The sequence below is a fragment of the Phyllostomus discolor genome, chromosome 1 (assembly GCF_004126475.2).
Source record: "Phyllostomus discolor isolate MPI-MPIP mPhyDis1 chromosome 1, mPhyDis1.pri.v3, whole genome shotgun sequence".
NCBI lineage: Eukaryota > Metazoa > Chordata > Mammalia > Chiroptera > Phyllostomidae > Phyllostomus > Phyllostomus discolor.
Window position 1 is genome coordinate 89,209,920 of NC_040903.2, and position 10,087 is coordinate 89,220,006.

At 37.8% G+C, this 10,087-nt stretch overlaps 1 long non-coding RNA gene across 1 annotated transcript; it reads left to right on the forward strand.

The window, feature by feature from the left end:
- Positions 1 to 1,227: 1,227 nt before the first annotated feature.
- Positions 1,228 to 9,521, forward strand: LOC118500599. The gene is made up of 2 exons (XR_004903172.1): positions 1,228 to 1,344; positions 7,348 to 9,521. It is a non-coding gene; the product is annotated as an uncharacterized LOC118500599 (long non-coding RNA).
- The last annotated feature ends 566 nt before the right edge of the window (positions 9,522 to 10,087 follow it).

The window sequence follows — 10,087 nt, forward strand, 5'->3', positions numbered from 1 at the left end:
TGCAAATTCTTCTCCTAGGATGAGGTGAATATTATTATCTACCCTGAAAGAAAGGGGTGGGATAGATAGACTTCTAAATCTTCTCCTGATAGTTTCAGGTTTTCACTTGAGGCCATAGCACTAACAAACAGCTGTGTGGGTGGCTTGAGTAAACCCTATAGTCATGAGGTTCTTGTATGTTAGAAGTCAAATGAGATAAAGAAATGAAAATCAAGTCTGTTCAGTGGTTGCAGGTAATGATGCACAGCTGCCCCCTTTGATGGAAATTGCTTTTGAGAAATGGTGTCTTCTTTGCTCAGCATCCCGCTGCCCATCCTCCACATCACTGACACGGATTACAGACGGCCCACCACCACGCCTCAGGGAGACTGATTCTGTGCTGCAGTGTGTGTAGTGGGGCTTCCTATGGGGATGGTCTGAAGCTAGTTCCCAACTGAGGTCATATCCTTTTAACTTCCTTCCTCCCCCATACCCTCTCCCACAAAGAATGGAGATTCATTTTTTATTTAATCTCCAGTGGCACCAACCGTACCTGAAACATACTAGGAACATGATAAATATTTTGTGAGTGAACACATGAGGGATTTCTGATGAGAACTGTAATTGGTACAAGACTTCTGGAAAGAAGTTTGGCAACATGCACCCAAAGCATTATACATTTTCTTATCTTCTACTATTTCTACAGGTTAAGGAAATTACCCATAAAAATAGTCAAAATATTGAACAAAGATTTATACAGAAGGGTGTGTATTTATGAGTTTTACTATTCTATATCAAAGTGTAGAAATAACAAAGAGGACAAAAATCAAGGAATAGTGAAATAAATTATAGTACCTCCTTTCATTAGATGGAATATTATTTAGTTGTTAAAAACCATGACATGGAGAAAACATTGGTGGAAATATAAATGGATATAGTGATTCTGAAGAAAAAAATATCTCCTGTGTAGTTAAATAAAATATTTATATAACCTATTTTCCAGCAAATTAACTCCTATAAATATTACAAATCCTCAAGGGACATGTGAGAAAATACAGATTGTGGGCAACATGAGGTCCCGTATAAGTAGATGCTCATGAAATAAACCACACTTCTGCAAATTATGCACTAATAGAAACATGGCTTAAGAGAGAAATAGGATTGAGGTAGTTCAATGCTTTACAATTTTATAAAAAGAACTCTAACATAGATAATAATAATCCTAATAAAATATATGAGCACCATTTTAAAAAGATGTTAAATTTCTAACTTACACATTTTTAAATGCTATTATAAAATGTAGATGCATATGTTGAAATAAGTAGAATTTTGCCTGGTGTCCAGAGGTGTGAAGAAGGGGAGAAGGTAAGTTAGAGAGACAAAGGCAGAGAAGCATCTTCACAAGATGAAGATGGAGAAACAATGTCAGGTTTTGAAAAAATGTAATGGCACCAGAGAAAGATTCTTCATAACTCCCAGTCTTGGGCTACAGTTTCACCTAATAGAAGGCAGGCTGTCAGCATTTATCACCCCACACCCCCCCAACCTCATGCTACAAAGCTTTATTCCATGTAGGCACATCGGACAGGACTGGGTCGTCCTTCCCCCACCTAGCTCCCACTCTTAACGGGAACTTCCAACCTTAGCTTTGGCAGCCTGTGAGCACTCACACTCAGATCACCCTTACCCCAGATTACTGATGGTGTGGAGGTTCCACCACAAGAGGAACAAACAAAGAAGGCCAAGGTTTACTCCTGCCCTCCCTGACAGTGTCCTCAACAAAGTAAGGGTATTACTCTCAGCAAGGTGGGTCCTTGCCCACAGGATTGGTGCAGTGAGTCCTTGTCACAGGAAAGGCACATAGGTGCCTTTCCCAGTGAGAAAGGCATGCTGTAAGGACTAAAAGCTCTGCAGCTCTACTTAAAGAAACTGGTTACATTTGGAATAGAAAATGGAGATCATCTTGTTGACATTGCAGAAAATAATGGAGATTTTCGCAGAGAGCAACTAAGAGGAAGCAGGTAATTTCATGATACAAGCAAAATGGCAGAACTGCCAGATATTTAATAAAAAAAAACAGGAAAAGAGACAGCTAAAAAAGGGTCCTCCTATGATCACAGTCACATCTAGGGCTTGGGAAGGCTATGCCCTTGCACTAGGGAGCACCCACTCAAGAGCATTCAGAGCAGGGTGTGAGACAGACTTGAATATATTTCCCCAGCAACACACAGACCCATTAACAAAGGGTAGGAGCCTCACCAGAACAAGGGGTTTAAACAGAACCCCTGACTCTACACTAACTGAACAATTAACTACTTGAACCCAGGAGCAACTCCTAGGAAGCCAGATTTAAAAGTAATATTAGTTTTGTCCCTGGCAGTTTCAGACTGTGTGCATGCCCAAGGCTGCATCCTCTCAGAATGGATTAAAGAGAGAACATCCAATCTAGTCCTTGCCTAAATGTTGGGTAAAAACCATAAAAATCCTTGAATTATAATAGCAGCCTCCAAGCCACACACATATTGAACGGTAGAGGGTAAAAGTATAACTGATTAAGAGGGCTTAAGTACAACTTTTGATCAAAAAGTTGGCTTAAGCCAATGCAGAATGATCTCTGTGTAGCCAGGCAGGAAAATATGAGCAAGGGCATTAGAAGCTGCAGGCAAAATAGACTTCTCAGAATTAGTTTAGCCAAGTCACTAAACAAATAAACAAGCTATCAAGCAACCAGTAATAGTGACTAAGTTCAGAATAAGCAGTACCTAGACTTGCTACAATATATTTTCTAAAATGTAGTTTTCTACAAAAATATTATGACATATGCAAAAGAACCTCAGGAAAGTAAGACTCATATACAAGAAAAAACATTCAAAAAATGGTCTTTAAGGGGTCTGGATAGCCATCTCAGCAGATAAAGACTTTTAAAAAGCTATGATAATTATGTTCAAAGAAACAGAAAACTATGCTTAAAGTATTAAAGGAAGTTATGATGATGATGTTTCATCAAATAGAAAATAGCAATGAGAAGATAGTTCTTAAAAAGAACCAAATGGACTTTCTGACGTTGAGAAGTATAATAACTAGTACAAGGTCTCTATGATACATGTGAACTGACAGATGAAAGATTCAGTAATCTTAAAGACAAGTTAGTGGAGATTATACAATTTGAAACACATAGAAAAAAGAGGATGAAGGAAAATAAAAACAAACTTAGAGACATGCGGGACACTATTAAATGCATCAACATATGTGTAAATGGAAAGGAAAATATTTTTTAAATTAATGGGGAAACCTTACTACATTCGATGATAAACACTAATCTATACATCCCAAAGCTCAACAATTTTCATAGAATAAACAGAAAAAGATCCATAGTCAGAGGCACAATATAAAAATGTTGAAAGCCAAAAATAAAGAGAAAATATTGAAAATGGTTGAGATAAAAATGACTCAGACATTCAAGAAAACCCCAGTAACATTTGTGGCTGACAGTTCATCAGAAACAGTGAGGGCCAGACAGCAGCAGGGTTGACATATATATTCAAAGTGCTAAAAGTAAAACTGTCAACCAAGAGTCTTTTATTCAACAAAACTTTCTTTCAAAATAGAGGCAAAGTAGACATTCTCAGATAAATGAAAACCAAGAGATTCTGTTGCTAATGAACCTAACTAGGGAGGAAAGAAGGGGAAGGCCCAAGTTAAAAAACAACTATAAATGACCCATGGACATGGGCAACAGGGTGGGGGCTGACTGTGGGAGCAGGGTGGTGGGCAGGCAGAAAACAGTGGAGGGCAATTGGGACAAATGTAATATAACAACAATAAAAATTTTAATTAAAAAAAGAAATACTAAAGGAAATGCTTCTGCAGAAAGCTAGTGACACTAGACACAAATTCAAGACTATATAGAAAAACAAAAAGAACCCATAAATGTCATTATGTAAGTAAATACGACAGACAGCGTAAGTGCATATTTCACTTTAGTTTTTGCTCTTGCTTGAGAAGGATTAATTGCAATGAGAATTGCCTTCTTGCTATAAACAAGTATAATAATCAATAAAATTTAGGAAACATAAGTTGTAGACATTGGGTAATAGTCAGTCCAGATGGCGATTTAAAAGAGAGGAGAAACAAGACAGCTAAGTCCTATGATGCACAAGCTGCCTGCTGGAGGTAGCACCCGGCCCAAGGGCGAGAAGGAAGATTTGAAAGAGAGACTAGTGGTCTCACTATATGTAAGATACAGAGAACAAAATTTGGGGAAAGCAACGCGGATAGAATGTACCGAGCAGATTATCAAAGAGGAAGCTGATTACGTAGACTGTTCCCAGCATCTGCGGAGGAATTCACTGAACCTTTATGCTTTTCTGGATATGTGTGGGGTAAAGTTCTCCAAGACCTGGGGGAAAACATACTGGAATGGAATAGAACAATTTTCCGAGTTTACAGCGGTAGTAGTTTGTATTACCACCAGCAAGAGTAGAGAGACCTCATATTACACAGGACATTAGATGTAGTCCTCAAAATGGTCATACTTCAGTAATGAAGCTAAATTACCCTCAGGAGAAAAGGCTGTTTGGGGCTCACTGGAAGAAAGCTTATACAGTCTTAAAATGATCTGATTCTCACACAACTTAACATTTGGAAGAACAAAATTTGATATTCTCTAAAGGGGAAAAAAATCCCCTACAAAACTCAGTACTCAACAATGTAAAATTCACAATGCCTGAAACTCAAGCAAAAACTACTAGCCATGCAAAGAAGCAGGAAAATATGATCTACAATCAAAAGAAAAATATCAATAGAATATAAAAAATGGCAGAAATGATAAAATTGACAAAGATCTTAAAAGAACTGGTATAAAGCATATAAATGCATTCAAAGATGTAAAAAGCATGCAAATAATACAAATAAAATTGCAAAACAGAAAAATCCAAAATAAGTCTCAGACAGTAAAAAATATAGTATCTGAAATTGAACAAAACAGATCAGTGAAATTCCAAAATAAAGTACATAGAGAAAAAAGACTAAAAATTAATTCCTAAAGCCTTTATGAACTATGATACCCTAAATCAGGAAGAAATGAAAGGCTGTATGGTTCCATTTAATGAAATTCTAAACAAAGTGAGTCTACAGTGACAGAAAGCAGGTTAGTGGGAGAGTGGGCCTGAGGAAGGGAGGGAGAGAGAATGGAATGAAAACATCTGCTGGGCGACTTTTTTTGGGTTGATGAAAATGTTGTCAATCATGATTGCTATGTACTCCTCAAACTTTCCACTTAAAATGGGTGGATTGTATTGGATATATTATACTTCAATAAAATTCATTTAAAAGAGGAAAAATGTCTAGTAGACTTCCAAGTTATATGAAAAAAGCAAGAATATTCTCATATTATGGCAAAGATAAATGGTTTAGCAGAAGCACTTGAAAGTTTTGAAAATAGGATCTTGTTATATTCTGAACTTAAAAAGACAACTTCTCTCCTTAGCTTAGTAATAACCCTTAAAACACTTTAGAATAATAATTTCTCAATAATAAACTTTAAAACAATGTTAAGTTAGGGAGATCTTACTTAAAATTTGATCTATAGTCATTAAGACAGTAATTCCCTTTATTTTCGTCAAGGAAGGAGCTCACAATGAGAGTAAGAAACTGCACAGATCTGTCTGAAATGTGATTTTGACACCAATTTCAGTGTTAAAGCCACAAAATTGTCAATCCTCTATTCTTGCCTGAGTTACATGCTCAAATCAATGTTGGCAAACAGGGGTAATAAGAACCAGGAAAACCTGGCCAATTCATGGCTCCTCATAAAATTCATCAATAGCTTCCTATCATCCTTAGGGCAAAATCATGCTGCCTTAGAGTGGTCCATACAATGTGAACCACTAACTTACTGTTACTTACAAGTCTAATTCTCTCTCTCTCTCTCCTTTCTTCACATTGTACTCTGGTCTAGTCGCACCATCACACCTTTTCTGCACTTTGGTGTAGAGTAGTATCTTTTCCACAAATTCACTGCCATAATTTTTGCTCATGCTGCAGGTATTAGCTTACTGTGACTTCTTCATGGTGACCTTCCTTAATTCTCTGATTAAATTAACTTAACTAATTTAATTTACTAATTTAATGAATCACAGCATAGGTGAAATACTTTAATGATGACTCTTTGCTTAGGAGGCTGCTACTACTGACGGCAGCACTCCACACCATTAACCACTCATCACCCTATGAGCTGTTAGAGTCTTCACTCCATCACACTGCTTCAAAGAATCTCCTTCTGGCCTTGCACCTTTGTGTTTCTGCCTTGGTACTCATATGTCCACATTTGGACTGCCAGAGTAGAAGAAGGAAATACTTTCTCCATTTGGCTTCTCTAGTGAAATGAAATGTGACCCAAGAAAGAGTACTCAGAACGGGGCAGCAGAAACAACCAATGTCAAATACACCATCCAATTCTGGAACTCATCACCCAGAAATCTTGACGGTGAATTTTGAAGAATTATCCTACAGTTCTATATTGTATTTGAGTTTTCAGTTAAAAAGCTTCCTACCCCCAGATCCTCTTCCCTCCTTTCATCATTTAAGATGGAGAAACTTGTTATTTTGGCTTTCTCAAAATCAGATCATATTTTAGGTTCTTTGGTTGGTGTAGCAGGTACTTTCTTTTGTCAGGAAGCAGTCCCAATCTAAGTAAAGGTAGGAGAGGCAGATCTGAAGCACCTGACAAGGTCCTTGTCTGCTACCTTGGATTCCTCAATCCAGGAGAAAAATAAGGTTTCATGGTGCAGAGAAACTCTGAGATAAAGAAGAAGTGGTATATTGCCTCCCCTGTCCCAAGTATTTCATATTTTCCTAACTTCATTCAAACAATTTAACCACTTTTTAACTTTCTGCTATATGTCTTTGATGGCATTTGAAAATAAATATGGATAATGCTAAGCAATTATCTAGATTTTTAGCAATGTGTTTAAAATTTTAAAGAAGTGGTTTTGACAGCACCTATCTTTAATGGGTGTTGCTTCTTCATCTTTCCCAGTAGACTGCACATTCCGTACAGACAGACCATTCTGTCTTACTTCCCATATTTCCAGCATCCTTCCAGGACTCAAACAGAGAAGCCAAGAATATACATATATATAATCAGTGCTGTAAAATTTCCTGTTTGTAATTTTGTTGTAAGTACACAGTAGGCAATAAATACTTAATGAAAGTAGTTGGAAGCATATAGGGGAGGAATATGAGTAAAGCTGCACTTGTAAATAAATCAACTGAGAAGAAACTTGTTTTGTTGTTTGAAGAGATTTTTGTTTTACACCAAGTTGGGTAGAAAGAAAACATGATGGGTCCTTTGTTCTCATCCTCCAGTGCAAAATATTAGCATTGAGTGAAGGAATGGGCAGCCCCTGTTAAGACTAAATACTTTCTACAAAATACAGCAAGAATATCAAGAATCAGTTGGACAGACTGGCCACAGGCGGATTCTGGAACTCTGCTCCAGGGCTGATTTGTCGGGCGGGTGCCCAGGAATCTGCATGCCGCTGGTCCTCAAACACTCTGAGAAGGAAGGCAGTGAGAGTGGGCCTGGCCGGCAGCTGCCACCACCTATGAAGTGCAGGGCTTTGTGTCCTTGTTCCTTGACATTGGTAAGTCTAACTTACGTATTCACTTGTTTGTTTATTTCCCGGAAAAAATGTTTCATTTCCCTCTGCCTCCAGAATGGGGAGCACATTTTTACAAAAGAAACCCTGGATGAGGATGCTTGGAAATGTGTTTTGGGGGAGGAAATTCTCCCTAATCGTGAGTGATTAACTATTTGGCACCCCACAGAATGTTTTTATTTTTTATTTTTTGTGCACCAGGTAGACCCTTGTCTGCTGGGTACTGTTGGAACCTTGAATTGCTTGTGGGGGCGTTGAGCAATGTCTTCCATAACCTTACATTACTGTAACATTTTACATAATACATCTTTTTCAGAAAAAGCTTTTCATAAAAATGAATACTCTACAGGTATTCCACCTACATGGCCATCTAATCTCATACTCCTGATGGATTTTCCTACAGTGTTGCTAGGAGACCAAGAAACTTCTTAACATAAGATGCAGAGTGTATCAACCATGTGGATACCTGCTCTCCCAAATCCATTTGTTGCAAATGTGGCTTCCTCAGAATGGGTGTTTCTAACAATACAAGTAACTGGGGAAGTTGCTCAGCACACTGACACAGAGGTGCAGTTCTTTTCTGAGCGACATCGCCAGCTTACTCTTCTGCCCTTTTTATGCCTAGAGGTGGAAAGGGCTGTGGGGTTTTATTACATCTTGGGTCAAATATTGTATTTTGCTCCTGTTCTACTCCATTTTAGAACTATAGATAAGAAAAGAAAGAACTGAAGCATAAGAGTCAGGGATTGTTGGAAAGTGGATTTCTTTCAATATCTTCTGAAATCTGCCACTATTTTTCTTCATTTTAGTACCCCTTTGAGGTACATTATGTCAGCCAGAGTAGACAAAGATTTCCTACTGACATTAGAATTTAATCCTAAAGTAGCAATCTAATTAGTAAAAATCACATCAGCAATTTTTAAGTTTTAGAAGTTTTGGTGATGAATCTCGTTTATCATCAAATGAAGCTGACAGGAAGGTAAATGTGGATAGCGGGTCCAAAATTCTTTTGTAGTCAGAGACAGAAGCTGTCTCCATGACTATAAACCAAAACAACTGAGATTCTGAGAAGCTCAGACAGCCAGTAGTTCAGAAGTATTTGATCCAGAAAAAGTGGGCGGCTCCTCCTGAGACCCTAAGCCTCCTGGACTTTAGTGCTCCACCTCATGTTCCCCCTAATCTTTCTTCCTTCTTGATGCTCACCTTTTGAGCATGCTCCCTTTCCATATTGGTCCCCTCCATCTAGAATATGTTCCAACTGTTTAACTTTCACTGGACCTTTAAGATATTAGCTCAGTTGTCCCTTTCTCCAGAATGCCTTCTATGCAGCCTTCCACCTGTTCCCAGCTGAGGCCCTTACTACACACTGTTATGCTTGCTGATATCATTTTAAAAATTTACAACTGCAGATGAATGTCAGTCTTCTCCCTTCCTAACTCCAGGAAGGCAAAGGCCATATCTAGGTGTGTTCACTGCCGTAGTCACAGAAGCTGCCATTTATCAGTGGGTTATAAATTTTCAATGTGTATTTGCCAGAATAAATAACTGAGATACAGGATACTGTATTTTTTTGACACTCTCACTGTGGCTCTCTAATCTTTCTTAACTTGTCCTCTGTGCTTTCTACCCATTCTTCTAAGGAACTTCCAGGAATTCAGTTTTGTTCCTTTTTCTTTCCTCATACCCCCAGACCCTGAAGTGATCATTTACTTCCAAAGCTCAGCCTGCCCTGATGACTTCCAAATTCAGTGATCCAGTCTGCAGTCCTCACTCCACACCTAGTGTTCTGTTCCATGCTGTATTTAAGATACGGCCACATGGGTGAAATAGGTGAAAGAGCAGGGGCTTTGTTCTTACAACTCATAAATATTCGGTGTTGTGCAATTTGGGGAAAATTATTTTAGCTCTCTCAATTTCTGTTTCCTTACTTATAAAATTGAAATACCAATGCATGTCTTGCAATATTGTTTTAAGGACTGAGTCTAATGCATTCACATGTATATGTGGGTGCATGTGTACCTTCATACATTCCTTAGTATTCCATGCTTGAGACAGTTGGCAGTCAAACTAAGCTATCATTATTTTATAGTTACTAGAATAAGTCATCTCACCAATCTTTTACTTTTTTCCATTTTATTTCTCTTTCAATAACAACTCCTTTTTCTTAATCACATAGGCTCAATGTCTTAGGGTCTTTTTTTACTCCATAGATATGTCAAATCATAAATATTATTACTTCATTCAAATTGTGTCTCTAATTTAAGGTATCCAATTCAAAATATTGTTCTCACTTTTAGCACTCTGACTCTGGTTCTTATACTTGGCCCTGGACCATTTCGCTAGACGTCTCATCAATTGCTCTGCCCACTTTCTTATACTGACCATTTTAGTCCTAGAATATGTGGTTTTATTCACAAGATTCTTGTGGAAAAAGCCTAAAATCAATC